The sequence below is a fragment of the Mauremys reevesii genome, linkage group 16, assembly GCF_016161935.1.
Source record: "Mauremys reevesii isolate NIE-2019 linkage group 16, ASM1616193v1, whole genome shotgun sequence".
In the NCBI taxonomy this organism is placed as follows: domain Eukaryota; kingdom Metazoa; phylum Chordata; order Testudines; family Geoemydidae; genus Mauremys; species Mauremys reevesii.
The window spans coordinates 30,482,515-30,501,990 of NC_052638.1; positions in this window are offsets into that span (position 1 = coordinate 30,482,515).

The window sequence follows — 19,476 nt, forward strand, 5'->3', positions numbered from 1 at the left end:
TCCCAGCTGGGGAGAGATGCCTTCTTTCTACATATCCCTGCAGATCCCACCCTGAGCCTTGTTGGATGTACTGATGCTGGCTTGCTGAACATGCTGCACTCAGACTCTGTGGAGGGGAGCAATTTAGTGGGGAGGTTAATGTTGCCTCAGAGAACACTAACACTCCACTGCAGTTTTGAAGGGGAGATACCATTTAACATAGCTCCTCCTGCACAACATTACTCTTGCCCAATCCTGAGTTCTACAGGTATTCTATAGAAGGGGGCAGGTGGCCTTGTGGATCATGTTAGAAAATATTTTGGGTAGAAAACTTTTCCTTCCTGCAGGATCTCCCCATGGTTTTCTCTACGGCTTTCCTTCTTTCCAGAGAGATAATACAAACCTATGGACTTTAAGATGGCAAGATCCACCACATTTCTGTATTAAGATGAGGAATTTGCATTTCATTTGTTAATTTTCTGCACTGGAAAGAGATTTCTTATGCTCTGTATTGCAGGGGAAGTGTCATTTGGACTAGGAATAACATGTATAACAAAATGTGCTCCAGGCAAAGTATCAAATGACATAAGAACATGTATACCATATGCAGCACCTGGGAGAGACTGAGATGTGATGGTCTCTGATACCTTCAGCATATGAATGACATCCAGAACTATGTCACCTTCTAAATAATCAGAGGGGTAGCCGTGTTAGTCTGGATCTGTAAAATAATGTGCACAAAGCACATCTCCTTGTTGAGAACAACACTTGGGTGCAGTTGGGTGAATTCACATGAAAAGAAGTTGGCTCAAGGTCAGCCCAGGTAAAAACAAGGTAGTAGAGGGAGAAACACTTAGACAAATTCCCCCATTGAAAGTCTCTCGCCTTTAGTTGTCAAAGGGATGGGCTATCTCAGGGTCCCATTGAATTATTTGGTATTGCTGTTATTAGATGCCTAAATTGCAACAGTGGCCAGAAAAGAGGGGAAAAAAAACCTTTATCTATCTCTGCCTAACTGCATAACCATTCCCTTTCTCTACCGATGTCACTAATAGCCATGATGTTCCATGTGTTGGTCATCTTCTGGCTAGACTATCACAGTGTTGCAGACTATAGTGATCACCTAAAAATTAAAGCTGGTACAGCTTACATTAACCTGCTTCCTGTATGTATAAGGTTGAGGAGAATGTATTACAGCAGTGCTCTTGTGACGTTATGACTGTGATATAATATCTCATTGAAAGATGACAGGGCCAGAAAGAGTTAATTAACTCATAGACTGACCTGACCCATGGGTGAACCTTGAGGACAGGTTAGGAAGATATGTAAATGAACAGAGCTTTGAAATGCAAGTCTGCATTGTTAGAGGTAGAAGGGGAGATGTTTGCTCAGGTCTTGTGATGGCAGCAAACAAGTCTTGTCTATTGCTATAGTTTTAATTCAAAGATCAAAAAGGGAATATTAACATTTATGATGATACTTGAGTGAAATAGTATTATTGTCTATGTGTCTCTTTGAAGGTTATGCTAACCTGTATCTGAACTGTTTAATGGATAAATTACTCTGTGCTAATTGCCAGGATATTTGGGAGAAGGAATTAAACCTATTGTTTTCTCAGGCCGAAAGGCTGCTGGAAATGTATAAGAAGCCTGGGACACGGTCCTTCTTCATCTCAGATCTGCTTTGGGTTTCAAGAGGGGGAAACCTTAAGCCACAAGGATTGAGATCCCCAGTCATTGACTGGAGCCACCCTGAATATGGACATTGGACTATAACCTATGGACTATTTCTAAAAGGACTTTTGGCAACTACAAGCTTATCTCTTCTGTGTATCCGAACCTCAAGAATTAAATTAAAGTCTGTCTGTAGATTAATCTTTTAACCAACACTCTCTCTCTTTTCTTTTTTAATAAATTTTAGCTTAGTTAATAAGAATTGGCTATCGCGTGTATTTTGGGTAAGATCTAAGTTATAATTGGACCTGGGTATGTGGCTGATCCTTTGGGATTGGAAGAACCTTTTCTTTTATATGATGAAGTAAGATTCTTAGGAATCATCATCATATCTGACAGGTGTGTCTGGACGGAGGCCTGAGGCTGGGCACTTTAAGGGAACTGCGTGGTTTGGACTTCTAAGTGACCAGTGAGGTACTGTAGAAGCTGTTTTGTGCTGGTTGGTAAATCTAAGTATTGGAATAACCACCAGCATTTGGGGTTTGTCTGTCCCGTTTGGTTTGCAGTTCACCCTGATTGAGTGACCTCAGCTGGCTCCCAGGGGCAGCACCGTCACAGCTCTCCACTACTAGTTCCAGGTCTATTTCAAGATCCCAGTTCTTACATGTACTAGGGCCTAGTTAAATCAGAGGTTGTGTCTTTCATAGCTTCTTCTATAACCAAGAAGGAATCCATCACTAATAAAACCCAGATTTGAATATATATGGTGCTAAGAGCATGGTGTCCTCTCCACAGAAGACCCATGACTATGGAATTCATTACTATATCAGTGTCTTCCCATTTTTAGAGTGCAATGAAATTTTCATCTCTGTACAGTCTGAGAATCTTAAAAATTCATCTGTTCTGCTGGGGAATTATTACCTATAAATGATTTCCTTAAAACCCTTTTTTCCTGCCAGACATCTAGGAATCTAAAGCTCCAAGACATATGCAGGACTTTCCCAAATAACTGTAGTGAGTCTCTTGAGGGCACACTGTTAGGCTATATTAAAAGTCTGTTGAAGCCAGGGAATGTTTTTCCACTGACTTGAATGGGAGTTGGATCGTACCCTCTTCAATTATACATTGGGATTTGTCAACTATAAAAAACACTTTAATTGAGGTTGGGGGTGGATGCAGGACAATTCTTCCTTTCAGAGGAATGATATATTTCTTAATTTTTAGGGTGCCCAGATACCACAGTGAGGGACTTATTAGAAACCATTTATAACACTAATAATGAACTGAGGAAAATCAGTAATAAGATTGTGAATCATGAGGTCTGGGTTCTGTTCCTGGCTCTGTTCCAGACTTCCTGATTGCCCTTACACAGGAAAACTATATTTTTGGGTGCACAACTTGAAACCTTTTCAAGAGGCACCCAAAATTGCTGTCCTCTTTTTAAAATGGCATCTTTAATCTCTGTTAACTTTCATTTTCCCATCTGTAAAATAAGGACAATCATTCTTTGATACCTCACGGGGATGTTTTGAGGCTTATTCCTCAATGTTTGTGAAGCCCTCTGATACAACGGTGATAAATAAATAGAGAAGTATAACAAATTGTGTTCCAGTAAATGTTCCCCGTGATTTAGGCCATATACCATAGTACCAGTATTGAAGGTGCACTCTCCCAGATTTTTTTTAAATGGTGCTTGTAAGCTATTCTTTTAATCTGTGAGCCTCCTCGGATTATATTTTAGCTACAAATAGTGTGGGTGATAAAATTTTAAATAAGAACATTAACCATGACAAAGAAAGAAATGAAAAAGAAACAAAGACATTGTCCCATGTGTACTGTATAATGAGTTGCTGTCCTCATTTTTCACCTGAAACTAATCGTTACAATGCTGCAGTGAACAGTGCCTCATCTATACATATCTATCATGTCTCCAAAGGATGCTCTAGAGAGGATGTAGATCAATATGAATTCATTTTTTCTGGTAATGGAAAATATTTGAACTGTTCAGTTATCTGATGCCAAAGAGGACTACAGGGGGTATCATGCTTGCGTTTCTCCCGGTTGCCCTGACAATTTCAGGTGCATGTAAACCTCCAGCTTCACATACACTTTTGACAGGTGTGCTAAAGAGACCTGAATTATTTACACTGTTGAGAAGGTAAAATATGTGATTAGCAAGTGAGCAAAATTTCTCATTAAATACAACCCACTCCCACCAAAACGCATTCTCCTGAACATAGTGCATGTATCTGAAAACACCCACAACTCTGAAACAAGGAAATAAAGCTAAAACAATATGAAGTTTAAAATGTTCTATCTCCTTTATTTCACATTATAAACATATCAGAAATGTTCTCATGATTACATAAGGATCAATGGTAAAATAATCCATTCTATTTTATTTTAAACGTTATCAAGCGCCCAAGCAGAGAACTTGCCAGCAGAATTATTAAAAATGGCTAGTGATCACACTGTTGATCTCCTGTGGAAAATTAGCAGTGTACGAATGACTAGAAATTGGCTAGACAACTAGATGCAAGGAATCTTTCTACCCTTACCAAAGAAAGGAGACATAACAGAGTATGAGCAGCAAAGAATTCTGTGGCATCTTATAGACTAACAGACGTTTGGGAGCATGAGCTTTCGTGGGTGAATACCCACTTCGTCGGACGTAACAAACGTTGCATCCGACGAAGTGGGTATTCACCCACGAAAGCTCATGCTTCCAAACATCTGTTAGTCTATAAGGTGCCACAGGATTCTTTGCTGCTTTTACAGATCCAGACTAACACGGCTACCTCTCTGATACATAACAGAGTATAATAGTCATATCATCTCCCTGATATCACATGTGGGCAAAGTTTGCCCTACATAATCCAGGATTGCATGAAGTGAATGATAGAAGCAGAACTACCAACACAACAAGTAGGTTTCAAAGAAGGATGAGGTCCTTGTGATCAATTCAGTAATGACCATCCATCATATCATTAAAAAATGCAGAGTACATTCACCCATTTCACTGGCTACTCCGAAACGTTTGATACCATCCAACATGACAATCTTTGGAGGATGCTGTCAGACATGGGGATTACAAAGCACCTCATTTAATTCATTGTAAATCTCTACCATCAACAGCAGACCCAGGTGCAAGCAGCTGCAGGTGACAGTGAGTGGTGTGAGACAACCGTATTCTCTCCCCTAAGCCTTTTCAATATTCACACAATATTTAGTATGAGACAAACTCTGGAAGGTTTTGACAGAGTGGAAGGAGTTGAGATTTCCATAGATAGATGCCTCTTAACTGACCTCACATACATTGATGACAACACTTTTTGCTACAAACACTGATGCAATGCAACAAATATTAGAGTCTGTAAAAAATATTAGTAAGAAATATGGACTATCCCTGACTGTGGGTAAAATTAAATGCATGCTTGTAGACACCGTTAACAAAAATATAATACAAGTAGTGGTTATGATTCATGGTCAAGCTGTAGAGGCAGTAGTTTCGTTCAATTAGCCGGGTGTATCCCTAGCGTAGCTGTTCCAAAGAAATCTGAAGAACATTAGGAATGGCTCACTCACCCCTGGCATGCCTTTCAAAAGTTTTGGGGAAAAAAACCATGGAATCTCATAATGTATGAAGGTTTGACAGGCAAAAAGCTTATTTTTTCCATAGTGATTTATGGATGTGTATCATAGGAAATTAATGCTGCTGGTAAGAAAATTGAAGCATTTGAAATGTGGTGTTTGCAAAGAATCTTGCACATCCCCTGGATGGAAAAGAAGATGAATGTTTATATTATAAATATTATAGGAAAGAGGCAGACATTGCTGTCAGAAATCAACAGGTGCAAACTTACGTGCTTTGGTGATATCATTTGCAGAGATGGACATAACCTCAAGAAAATTATCACGGACGGAATGGTGGCAAGTCATCATAATGGAGGAGGAGATGGATTAATGGTGTGTGGCAGATTATAGGACATCAGAAGCTGAGTGCTTCTATCTAGTGATGGGCCAAGAAGGCTTCTAAAAATTCTATGATATCACCAATAATCAATATATGTAGATTACTTCTCAGGAATCAGATTGTTAATAAGAAATCATTGTAAGTGCCTTAATAAGTTTGGAAAAGGTTGAGTTCTAATCATATTGTATATTATTTTCTAACTCACAATATTATCTTATTAATTATAAATATCCAGAAATATACACATTTACTGGAAGATATTTCTCTTTGTGAGACACTTTCAAGACATTTAAAACCATCATAATAGGGAATGAAGCAATGATGCAATATTTATACAAATGGAAATGCCAAGAAAATCTGCAGTACATTAAAGTAGCACTAACATTTGCCACAACTATGAGCCACAAATATCAGCTGTGTTGCCATTAGAAGGCTTAGACAATTAGAGAATACTGAATGAGAAACAAAAACAGGATAGAATAGAATTAAGTACCTTTCTGTTCCCAGTATCATGTACATACTTTATGAAACAACAAAGTAGTGGAACTCCAGCATAGACATATGAAACAGGGGTCTACAGAGTTGCACACTCTAATCTCATTTGAAATCAGTGGGAATTAGGGTGGGGTACCCAAGTCTCTTATGTCCCTTTGAAAATCCCAGAAAAGAATAACTCAGACATATGTCTATGCTATATACAAATGGCTATTACATATCCTATTGACATTCGTTCACACCATTTTGAACACACAGTCCTGGATGCAGGAATGTTTTAAAGGAAGAAAGAGAGTATTATTGGCCATAACACTTTTTTTGGTCTAAGCTTCTTGTGGGACATGAACAGCAGGAGTAGACAAACTCCTCAAAAGATTTTCATGACAAACAGCCTGTAGTAAAGTATAGATACAGGTCTGAGCCAAAAGGCTGGGTTCAAATACTCTCAGTTTTGAATGTGTTAATATCTAGACCCAAACTCTGATTTTAGTAATGAAATAGGGGGCTAGAAGAACTATATAGCATATATTAAATGGGGGCAGAATTATCTGCAAATAGGATTTTATGGGGCATATTTATGGTTTAAATTGTGATCATTTTACTCTGTTCGTATACATTTTATTCTTAACTAAAACTCAGTATTCATGTACCTCCTTCAGCAAATCAGAAATAATTATCTGTGATTTCCAAAAGTCTATTTTATACACCTGGACTCATCTTCTCTATAGCAGAGTTTAAAATATGAAAATATGTTTATGAAATGACAATTTCTTGGATTTGAATCATTGAAGTTGAAAATTAGCTTGGACCTAGCTCAATGGAATGTCATACGGTAGAGGGGGCTACTTATTAAATGTTGGAGTATTTCAGATTCAGTTTTAGCAACTTGAATATCAGTTTTAAATTATCTAAAGGAAAGGTTGGTAACTTAATTTGAATAGTAACATTTAATAATAAAAGATATACCAATCTCCTAGAACTGGAAGGGACCTTGAAAGGTCATTGAGTCCAGCCCCCTGCCTTCACTAGCAGGACCAATTTTTGCCCCAGATTCCTAAGTGGCCTCCTCAAGGATTGAACGCACAACCCTGCGTTTAGCAGGCCAATGCTCAAACCACTGAGCTATCCCTCCCCCTGTCCCTTGGGGAAAGGCCTATGGAAATGTATAGAGGTGAAACCAAAAGGGTTCTCTAGAAATTACTGTAAAAGCTTGAGGAATGTTGTACCCATAGTTGTTGGTTTTTGTTGTTGTTTGTTGTGGTTTTTTGCTTTGTTTTGTTAATCATCCCAGAGAATTCTGTAGAGGAATAAAATACTCTACTACTTACATGTTATGTTTGGTTCAAAAAGCCCAGAGGGGGGATATCAATATCATTCTATGTTAAATTCTACAGGATTTTTCCATACATTGGGAAAACAAAAACAAATGTTGATTTTGAACAACAGATGTTTTATCAAAAAATGCTTAGTCTCAAAAATGGCTAAATTCTTGCTTCATTTACATGCATGCAATAAGCCTGAAAGGATGCTGGAGTAGTTAGAGCCTAATCCAAACCCCAATAGAAAGAATCCCTTATTGCCTAATTATCAGTAGTTCTGAGCATCCAGAGTTCCCACTGAATTCTATTTAATGAGTGGGGAGGAGAAAGTGGGGGGCTGGTGGGACTTAGTAGGGTTGTTATAGAAATGACTCTAAAAACTTACACAATTTAATAGAGAGTGAGCACCTTTCTATAATTGTGTTCCATCTTACTCTGTATCAGGAATATCACTTTCTATTTAATTGTATGTGATGTGTCTATAGAAAATTTAACACTTTCTTTTAAAATTGATGAGGCTTTTTCCATAAGGGTGAGTCCAAAATTTCCAAAACATCATCAAGGCAAACTATAAAAAGTTCAGCGGGGGGAAGGGGGAGGAATTGGGTGGAGAGGAGGAAGCGGGACCCCTAAATTATACATCACTTCAAAGGAGATACAATTCTTTATGTGTATTTATGGCTGTTGATTTGTCCAATTGCTTAGTGATGTAAGGTGCACAGTTCCTCATTGATTTGAATGGGATAAATTACCTTTCTGGAGACATCCTATGTTATTTATTAGAAAATTCTATCCTTTGAAGAGTTTCAGATTTGTTTAGTATTTTTTCTCCCCTCCATTCAGGAGAATTGAATAGAGCATGATAAGCCTGTTGTTAGATCACCCCTCACTATTGTAACTTGTGGATAAGTCTAATGGAAATAGGGGTGACTATGGACTCCTCCCATAGTTCCAGAGCGGGAGGCTGAGGGAAAGAGTTGCTCTCAACATAGCATCCAAGGCCCAGATGATCTGCCTACATCTCCCAGGGATGTAGAACCTAGCACAAAGGACTTTTGGCGCCGCACTGTGATCACTGCACCCTGGGAGTGTGTCTTTTCAGGGAATCTTATAGCTGCAATTGCCCTCAGGGGTGGGGGTGGATCCTTAAATCACCATGTGTTATCTTTCCCTAATTACTACAAGGCCAGGGGTGTGGAGGGACAGATATATACCCCATCCAACACAGTACCAGTCTGTCTACCCTTCTCAGCCCACCCAGTCCCTGCTCTTTCCCCATAACATGTCCCTGGACAATGGGTGAGTCTGCATGGCATCTGGGTGTCACACAACAAGGCACAAGTGGTGCAACCTAGTGGCTGGAGTAGGAATCTGGCCTAGCAGTAGGAGCAGAATCAGAGGGCAGAACTGGAGGCAAGCTAAAAGTAAGAAGTTAGGAATCAGGGGTTTAGAGGAGGCAGGGATGACTAGGACTGGAGCAGAGCAGGCAAAGAGTGGAGCAAAGGCTGGAGAGGAAGCAAGTCTGGCACAGCTGCAGGCATGGACCACATTGAGCAGCCACAGTGCTGCTGTTGCTGCTAGTCTTAAATAGGGATCTTGTGGCCCTTCTGTCCAATCAGAGAGCACAGTCACCTAGTGAGGGTACTGGGCCCAGTCAAGTTCACTGGGTTGCTAGGAAACTGCTGCCAGAGTCAGTGAGTGCCTGACACTGAGGTTGGGAAATAGGACTGTGCCACCCAGACAACTGTTTGAATGAGATGGAGAAATTTACAAGTAGATGGTACTCTTGATGTGTAAATCTGCAGGGGCCTGACTTTTCCATCCAGAATTCTAACAGATAGTTCAAAAAGAGATAACAAATATTCATTATTATGTTCTACAGATGTTCCAAGTCATTCTAGAGAACCCTATTAAATTTCTATGGATCCATTAAATTCTATTCTATTCAACTTTTTCAATAAGTTTAAATATCTACATAGCTGAGTGAAAAGAGTCTGTCTGACACCATATCTGTGACATTGGTTTTATGGCTATCAAATGAATTCAGAGAAAGCTGATTGAAATTTATGGAAATGAATTAGAGGTAAAAGGATTTAATTGAAGGTTTATTGAAAGTAATTGAAATTAACAAAGGCTATTGATAGAGATGAGAAGTAATTAAATTAATGGAAATAAATTGGATTTAATTGAGATTTAATTGGGAACTACTAAAATTGAATGAAATTCAATGGGGAAAAATTGATAAGCTGTCTGCTGATTTTGCAGAAGATTGATATTAATGATTTTCAATAGTAAAAAGAAGCCATTATCAAGGAGAATATACTAGGAGAATACCAAATGCATACAAACATGTATTTTGTTGTCTACCTAGAGGAAATATCAGCTTGAAACTTCATATAATTTCTGAGAACAATATTAAGTATAATTTGAATTATCTGAATGAAGAACAATCCTGCTAAATATAGATTCAGAAGGCCAAGCAAAGGGGAGGGGGGAAATGCTCCATACTCCTTCAACTTTTGTTATAATTGGGCACTGAAAGAAACAAGGTATAGATAGGAATAGGACTATAAGAATACTAATAATTCTCAGGATCATCTTTTGAACAAAATAGTCTATCACAATTATGGTATGACATTTTCTGGTTGCATTACTTGCAAGGGCTATAAATTCTTATTTCAAAATGACTCCAGTTTTAGATGGCAAAGCAGAACATAAAGCTCTAGTTGTTAGATCATAAATATATAACTCCTGACATACACTGAGTCTTTTGTGTTTAAGTTTTGGCTAGTTGATCACTGAGGTTCTGGAAGTGGAGTGGGAGCTTCAAGCTGCAACATGGGGATTGAACCTATGTCCTGACGATAGCCTTGTGATGGCCAGTAAAGAGGCACCATGTACATTGCTAGCTTGGGATTGTCAACGTTTTCCTGTGTGCAGGAGAGCGCCACCGATTCTTAAAGCGTTTGTGAGGTCTCTGTTCAAGAAGGTACTCTTGACATGCATTATGTCACTAGTTACCATCTCATGTCTAAGATCTTCCCATTTTGGGGGGCAAGCTGCTTCAAAAGGTTGTGACAGGTTAACTATGGAAGCATTTGTGGAACCTTCCCTGAGTTAAGAGGGGTACAGTAACAGAAACTGCATTGGTTGATGAACCCCTCTTGCGAACAGATGAGGATAAAAGCTTCATGAAAATTATTTTAGATTTCTGTGGTTTTGGTACCATGATGTGTTATGGAATCCTTTGGCAGTAACTAATGGTGGGGAGTGGTTGGAGTTGCTTTTTGTGTGAGAGATATGAGGTAGATTTGTACAATTGTTCATCTCCCCTATGAGCTTTGACATGTGGAGTACTGCAGACTTCAATTTTGTTGCCCCTACTGTTTATACTTGTGTAACATATTAATTCAATGGGAGAGTTGTCCTCATTTAATTCTTAAAATGCCTGCCACAAGGGGTGGTAGTCTTGGGAATGATGTAGTATCAGCAACATATCAGTGATTCTGAATCAATAAAGTCATCCTCGGTGTAGCGGGTTGGTTACCCGCTTCTGCCCTGAGGGGGTTAAAAAGCAGCCTGGGAGGGCTTGAAAGCTGCAACTCTAAAAGCTGGGCTGATTGGGGAGGCAGCCGCAGCTGGGCCACGCCCCAGTCAGGCCACAGCTGGCCTGTATAAAAAGGCTGTGAGCCACGAGCCCAAACAGTCTCCCTCTGCCTGAGGTAGAAGGGCCTGGCTGCTTAGAAGCTAGAGACAAGGTACCTAGAGTGGAGCAGGGCTGGGGAAAGGCAGAGGAGCTGGGGAGCTCCAGCCTGGAAAGCCCCAGGCTGCGGCCTTGATAAAGGCCAGGACAGGTACTGGGGCTACAGAGGGGTAGCCAAGGGTAGGCAAAGGCAGCAGGTCCAAACCCCTCTTTGCCAGTGATGAATGGCGTGTACACTGCAGTCTGCCCCAGGGAGCGGGGGCTAGATGGTGACTGGCAATAGCCATATTCTGAGGTGAAGTAGGGGTAGTGGGTTGGGGTGGTTCCCCAGGGAGGGGAGACCCAGATTGGTGGGGGACTGCCAGGGGGCACCACCCCAGTTAAAAAGGCACCAGGGTCCAGGGAGAGACATGGGGGGCCAAGAGGACAGGCAGATCACTGGCCTGCAGAGGGTGTTCCTGGCTGGCGGTGAGCTAATTCCCGAGGACAACCAGCAGGAGGCGCCACATGGGTGAGTCCGCCTGTCTACACTGTGGCTTAAGTACTGCAAAGACGTGAAGGTATACAATCTGCCTGTGGGTTAGTGGGTGCCAGAATGTTTAAGGCATTCACTTAGCCTAAAACTGAACTCATTCAGGAAAAACTCCCTCTGTTCAGAAGCTGGTCTTGGAAATTACTTCTGGAGCAGGACTTCATTTCACATTAAACAAATTTAGATTTATTTTTAATTGTTATATTATTCATATATATCTATATATATAGATTAGATAGATGTGTGTGTATATATTCTACATATTTTCCCTTAACAATATTTTCAGAAAACAACACATCCTAGTGCTTCTTACAAAACAAACATCTTCAATTTTAGAACAAATAAACTCCAGGGGTGGCAGTTTCATAATGCAATCTATGATAAATCTGTGTATATAAAAAAATCACTTACTCTCTTTATTTTCTAAAATGAGCCATACATTGTTCAGATTGAAATTTCAAGTTCCTCTTCAACTAAAGTTAAATAATTAGGATTTCCATTACAGTTCTCAAGGTGATCTGTATTAGCTTTGAGGCGTGTGTGTGTGTGTGTAATATGCACACACAAGCACCATTTTTTCCTCTAAGAAGAATTAAGGTAATTGTGGTCTATCTTTGAGGTTAAATGTAGAAGATACCTTTTTGTGCTATTTATTAAGATAACAAGAGAAATAGATATCTTGGATTCTATTCTATAATTATATATAGATATAGATATATCAAGATATCTTTTAAATTGAGAAAGCTGTTCTGCAATCCAATGTACACAAAGCAATAATGTGTTCCTTTATTTAGCCATAGCTTTTCTGTAAGCAGGATTTGGTTGTAGTGCAATGTGCTGCCACACTGGGGGATTCTTTCACTCCATGAGCTGGTGGAGTTTGTATCAAGAAGGTGATATGGTCTGGTTCTGAAAGGAAAGGTATCCCTAATTGTGTCTAGAGATGCCGCCTGCTGTCCAATCCATGAACCAGCAATATTATTCTCCTAGAAGGCCATTTGGCTCACTTCCTGAATCAGAGAAAATGATGCTCTGTTAGTCCTTTGGTAGAAGGATTTAGAGGTATAGATATATAAAGTAATTCCACCTGAATGGAGGCATCTATTTGCAGTTCTAAACTGTAGTTCTATATTTTTATCTTTTTGTTGCCTTAGAAATAATTTTGTCCCAGATGCTTGATCCAGATCTGAGTATGATTGACTTCAATATTTTCCAAAAATTTGATTTAAATCTAATTCCTCTTGTGCATAGATTAATATAATCTGTTTTACTGTCAAATAATTGATATGTCCTGTTTGGGGAGAGAGCATATACAGGGGGATGTCTTTAAAGATCTATAGTAATACTTTTTTTTTCCATCTGTATTCATTTATATATATAAATTGTGTTTATTGAAGATATCCATCTATGTTCTACTTAGGTCATAAAGAAGAGTAAATATTTATTGCCCAGTGCTAATCTATCAAATAAAGGCTATTTGACAATTAAAATTCCAACAAAAATAAAATTAAAATTCTCCCTCAACCTACCCTCCCAAGAAAAGCCTGAAAAAATGAGTGGTCAGTGAAGGTCAACAAATGTGGCTGTGATGGATCCTGTCAAAGACTCATCATGAAAACTATTTGCCAGCTGCCTTTTCCATTGTAAACCCTGGGTCTGTTAGCTTAAGCATCTTGTTTTCTGCCAAGTGCAACTGCTCTGGTACCATAAAAGAAGGACTCTCATAGTCAAAATTAACACGTATTACCACTTGGAACATAACTGGAAGCTAGTGCAGATACCAGAGCAGTGATATAATGTGCAAAGGGCCACATACATGAAGGAGTTTTCTAGTTTTGGGCATATCACAGATGTTATATTTTTAGTCCTCTGCACAATAAGATTTACCAGTCCACATTATATATATGATTGGATATATTATAGAGAGAGTCATGGGGCCAATTTCTGTCCTCAGTTACCTCCGGGCAACCCCTGTGACTTCTGTGGTGTTGTCCAGGTATATGGAAAAACAGTTTGGTCCATGATATAGACTACAATAGAAAATATTTGTGTCTTTATTCTCTAATGTCCAAATCCTCCAGGAAACCTGAGTAAATTAGTTTTTGGTAGCCATTCTCCATAGAGATTGGGACAATGAAAACCTCAACCTGGTATGACCACTTGACAAAAGAACACAGTTGAGGTATTTATTGATGCCCATGCAATCTTTATTGCAAACATAGGCTATATTAGTGCTTTACTTCCCAATTCTCATTGGGATTGACCTGTTGATTCCCATAGTCTCTAGAGCTGGAAACAAGGGGGGGGGATGAAACTTGCACTTCCTTCAAATTTTGTTGTTGTTTTTATGTTTGTTTTTAATCAAAATTCAAAATTTCAATTTTAGAAAAATTGACCAGCGCTATAGTTGGTTAGAATATGGAGATTTTATTTTCCCATTTATGTTTTCAATTTTAAAATGTCAACCACTTGTAATAGTCATGGTACATTGACTAGACCCTTCCCATGTGCCTGCCCAAATCTACTTCACATCATTGCAGATGGGAGCATGAAGCTGTGCTTCATGAGACAACTACCATGTGTTGGCTCCCACTGAACTGTCCTCTATGCACAATGAAACTTCACTCCGGCCTCTACCCACTTCACTCATTTCCCCTTATTGTAACATATCTATGTCAATGTAGGACTTTGGGATTGCCACTGTAATAAACCTCTAGGACTTCAGTCTCAAGGAGGGATAGAACTTGGCTCCAAACATATGGGTGGTGCTACAGCTCTTGATTCTGATAGATTTTTCCAAATCAGGATAACTGCAGAATAAAGTGTCAACTACTTGTGGGGTGTTCATAGATCCCAAAGGTTTTGCAGTCACCACACTCTGACAAGTTGTTTGGGACAATTCATTCCTTTGGTATTGTTTTCTTCTACTATTTTTCCAGATATCTTTCCAGAACCTGCAAAATGGAAAGATGGGGAAAAGTTAACAAACAGTCCTACACTATCAAACTATGCTGATATGAAGAGTTGAGCATTTTCCATTTAATCTATATTCAGTTTTATGCTATTGCAATTAGATTAGAAGAAATTGTTGTGCAATTCCTGAGTAGAATTTCCTTTCTGCTCAACCAACCTATGTATTTTACTCTAATGGAATATTGAACAATAGGCTGGGTTATTTCAGTTTTTAACAAAGGCATCATATTGGTTTAATATCCAAAATTAAGCCAAATGGTCTATTTATCAATGGAAGTTGTAGTCAGAATGCCTTTATAATAATGTGTATATATACATTTTAGTAAACTAGCAGGTCCATTCACATGGAACATACCCTCAATAAAGAAATAGAGTCAATTTATGATATCCACCTTACTAAGTGCAAAATATCTCCAAAGGATATTCTGTGCCAATTTATAAATGCATAACCACTTCCTTTGAACTCTGCCACATTAAATTGCTTCACTCCTCTCAACACTTACGGTCCTGCTCCAACCTCATTTTTAATTCAGTGTCAGGAAGATGAAATAGATTTTAGCGTTCTTGTAAAGCTAAGCTTTAGTGCCTACCATCTATCAAAATTTGTTTTCAGACTTTAGCTGTCCTTCCCCTATGGTCCATACACACAAATACCCAAACCACTATCTTTAACCATTATAATAATAAATTAAAGACTCCTGCAAAACAACATGTGGATAAACTAGACAGAAGCAATAGAAGCCATGTGCAAAAGATGCAAACTGGTACCCTTTATATACCTGTTAATATACAGGTGTGCAGTCCATTGGAACATGACCATGAGGGCAATCTGCCTGTATTCTCCCTCTGTATTCTGAATGGTCACTTCCAGCGGTACTACCTCCTCTGTAATGTTCAATCTGTTATATGTGGAAACTTGTTCTATTCAATTCTGAATCCCATAAATGAGTAAATGTTTATATTTTCACATTAACTGAACTATGAGAATTTTTATAGAAAAAAACAGTTGGACTTACAAATTCAGTTTAGAGCCCACAGGCAATAAAGAATGTTTATAGAAGGTAGCAAAATTATTTTTCTCTGACATTTTATGCTGTTGAAATATAATTTTCAATGAGTTATACCAAGCTACAGGTTGTGTTAAGCAAATAGCTGCTATAGATTAATTGTCATCTCTCAGCTGTATGGCTTCTGTAATATAATTCATTTGCTTTAGCTCATATGAACTAAGGCAATCACCATAACCCTTTTATTAGTACAGCCTGGGGCTTCCCTCAGTCAGCCCGTTCAACCCCTTTATATGTTCTGGACTCTAATCAAAGCAAAGGTATAATTCCTGTAGCAATGCAATTTATGTCTTTCTCTTTTAATACTGGTGTGTGTGTGTGTGTGTGTGTGTGTGTGTGTATACGAAGTTGATAGGAATTTAATTTGTGAACCCTCTTCCGTTCCAAAAAACAGACAGTTCTATTAAGCATTTGAAAATATCACTTAAGATATTCCAGCTTTAGAAAGGAAGGCTGTTTTTTAATTTCTTTCCTTTTCTTTTTCTTGTTTTTCTTCTTTTTTCCCCCCACAAAAATCACACCATTTTCCTGATGAATTATAACAAATATTAGTCAGTAATTGCTGATAGCAGGCAGGTGGCATGAGTTTTCTTTTGTTTATTGACTCTAACATCACCCTGTTGAGCTACCGAATTAGGCTCTGGCCTGCAATTGGCTGTGTGCAAGCAGACTTCCGGCCTAGAGCCCCCCTGAATGGGCCATAATCACTATTATGGTTATGCGCGCTAAAATGCTTGGTCATTATTTGCCAAGTGTAAGCACGTGTGTTTCATGTTGCTGTTGCTCCCCCTTTCATATATACAGTTTTCACATTGCTGGTGGTCTCCTAAGTAAAGAAGGGCTTCTCAAAAGCTGTATGTATTTTTGGGTACGTGTGTTTTTTAGAAAGAAGGGTAAGATTTAACCCTCTTCATTTCGCTATTGTCCTTAACTTTTATATTTAGTAAATTAGGTAAGGAAGCATATTTGTCAACTAATTTTTTTTTTAAGAGTGGATGAGTGTATTGCTCATGGATTGGTAATAAGACACATAACTTTCTATGTCTGGGTCATCAGTTGAAATACAGCACTGATGGGTAGTGGAGAAAATAATTATCCCTCGATGGCATCTTGATGGTTTAGACGACATGGATTGATGGTCTCAGCCTATTTTCTAGTGGATTAATATCCGTATTCCGAAAGCTCCTTTATCACAATTCAGACTAAAGTTCACCCTTGTTTGGGAGCAGAAAGACCAAGAACTGGGTATAAAACAGAAATGTCTTTAACCCTCTCAAATATGAGTGTGGATGTAAGGAAGCTTGAATTGTTACTGCTAGAGCTGTACTGAGATGGCACTAAAGTAGAAGACTTCAGTTTTCAGGGTTACTCCATCAAGTGTTGCAAATATTAACTTGATTTGGTATTTTTTTAACTATGATTTTGTTGTCTCTGTAACAAAACTCTTGGGTAGTTTTATGTTTGTTCAATAATTCTATTTTGCCTGCTTAATTAAACATGTAAATAAAAGAGAAGTTTGAGTTCAGCTTCATTACTGAATGGTTAAACAATCATTAAATAAAGCAAGTGTACACAGAAAAGTTATCTGACCTTCGTTCAAAAGCTTTAGTATCGCTTGACATTTACCATATTTTGAGCTATTACTGTCTGGCCTAGCAAATACTTTTAAAATAGCTTCACAAGGAAGCCAATATTTAATTAACCAAATAAAATGCTAAATGAAACAGTTCCCTATAAAACTAAAATTATTTGATTTAGTGGAGACTGAACATACTGTAGGAACAGCAAGTGTTGTGTGGTTTAGATTGTCATATCCATAGTGTGTTGCTTCTTTAATGGTAATTTATGATTAGATGTTTATGTCCAATATAAGCAGCAAAGAGTTCTGTGGCACCTTATAGACTAGCAGACGTATTGGAGCATGAGCTTTCGTGGCTGAATACCCACTTCGCCAGATGCATGTCCAGTATAGAGCAGCCCTAGCCTGGAATTTTCAGGATGCTTAGGAAACAAACAATCTATCTAGAAACAAAGAGTATGTATCTTCTTGAGCATATGTAATAGCTTGGGGAAATGAAAATACCAATACAAGTTAAAGATGTTAATAATGGTGATGTATGACTGATGAGAATGCAACTTGGTTAACTCTATGACTCTGGAAATTCTGTATATGTAAATAGTTAATAAAGTGTCAGTAGTTGCTTCTTAAGAATATATAGTATAATTCTGTTTTAGGACAAATGAAACTTCTTGCTCTGCAGTGCAAATGACATTCTCAGGCACATTTTTCCCATTAGGTCTTAACAGGGTGCACTTTGAAAACTGTGCTCAGAATCAGGTGGCTGGATTCTCAGGGATGGAGCGCCCACAGTTCCCATTAATTAAAATGGTGTTTAATTCTGATTTATGCTGGTAGAACTGAGTGGAGAATCAGGCCCAGGAAGGTGATTTTAGACCATTAAGCAAGCAGTGCTAAGAGGCAGATGGGGGGAAAAAAAGCATTTTGTTTTCAGGCATGGGTTTAACTTCCCAGTTCTGCATACAAAAAAGTTAGAGTAAGCATAACTGAGTCATTTAAAGTGTTTTTAACTGTGAAGTTCTCCTGTAAGGAACACAAACAAAGAGAGAAACAGAATAAATAACACTGGAGAACAACGGGGAACTTTTTCCTCCATGGCAGCCACATCCTAGCAGAAGCTGATGGGTTGAAAATCTCTTTAATTATAACTATTTCAAATTTAAGGATTTTGGATTGAGACAAGAGGTAGAAAGCTGCTGCTTCTTGAGAAGAGATGCTGTCAATATGTATTATTAAGTGTGGAATATAAATGAGCCCTGACAGCCCATATATTCCAGCTGCACAAGAAAAAAAAGATCAGTCTTCTGCACAAAGCCAAAACAAACTGGCTCCATGTTGAAGGGCTGAAGACCTGCTTGCAAACTGCAATTTGCTACCTTGGGGTCTGATCCTTTTATTCCATCCCTTGTCAGTGGGCCAGGAGTCCTGTGGTGTTCTCCATCCCCTGTGAGGCCTGTAAGATATTTTAAAAAGGAAATGGATAACTTCAGTGTGGCCTCCTATAAAATTGTCATGGACAAGGCGGATTTGAGGAAGAGATCTCACACCCTAGAAAATGCCTCATTATGTGGCCAGCATAATATATAGCCTCTGACAGCCAAACTACCACTTGCCTTCTTGTGGTAGAGCTTTCTTTAGCTGAAAGTGGAAGTGTAAAAGTGGTTGTCTGGTGCCTTATAACCAGATTATCCTGGGCAGATGAGGCTCGTTAGCCATGGTATGCAGTCCATATAGGAGAAAGATCTCCGATTTCAAACCAAGAATATCAGGCCTGGCCAGCTGGTTTGTAAAAGTGTGCCAGTCACACATGCTTTCTGGGTCTTCATCTTTGGGGAGTATACCACTACAATTCCAGGGTATTCCCCCAGAAGTGACATGTGACTCATTTGTCTTACCGCTGTGGAAAATGGGAAAAGGCTACTGTGTCCTAGGTGAATGCAGCTAAAGAAGCAAGCCCAAGAAATAGGTTTAGTTTCCCTGAAAGTGGGAACAATGACTGGAAAATCAAGAGAGGTAGCTGAGACACTGAAAAGAGAGAGTGCACATTGACTAGATATGTAAACAAAATAGAAGAGGTCGAAATTCATGAACATAAGTAAGAGTTACAAGATAATATATCATGGCTCAGTAGAAATAAGGAATGGGTTAGGAATAATCATAGCAGAAATATTACAAGACATCCA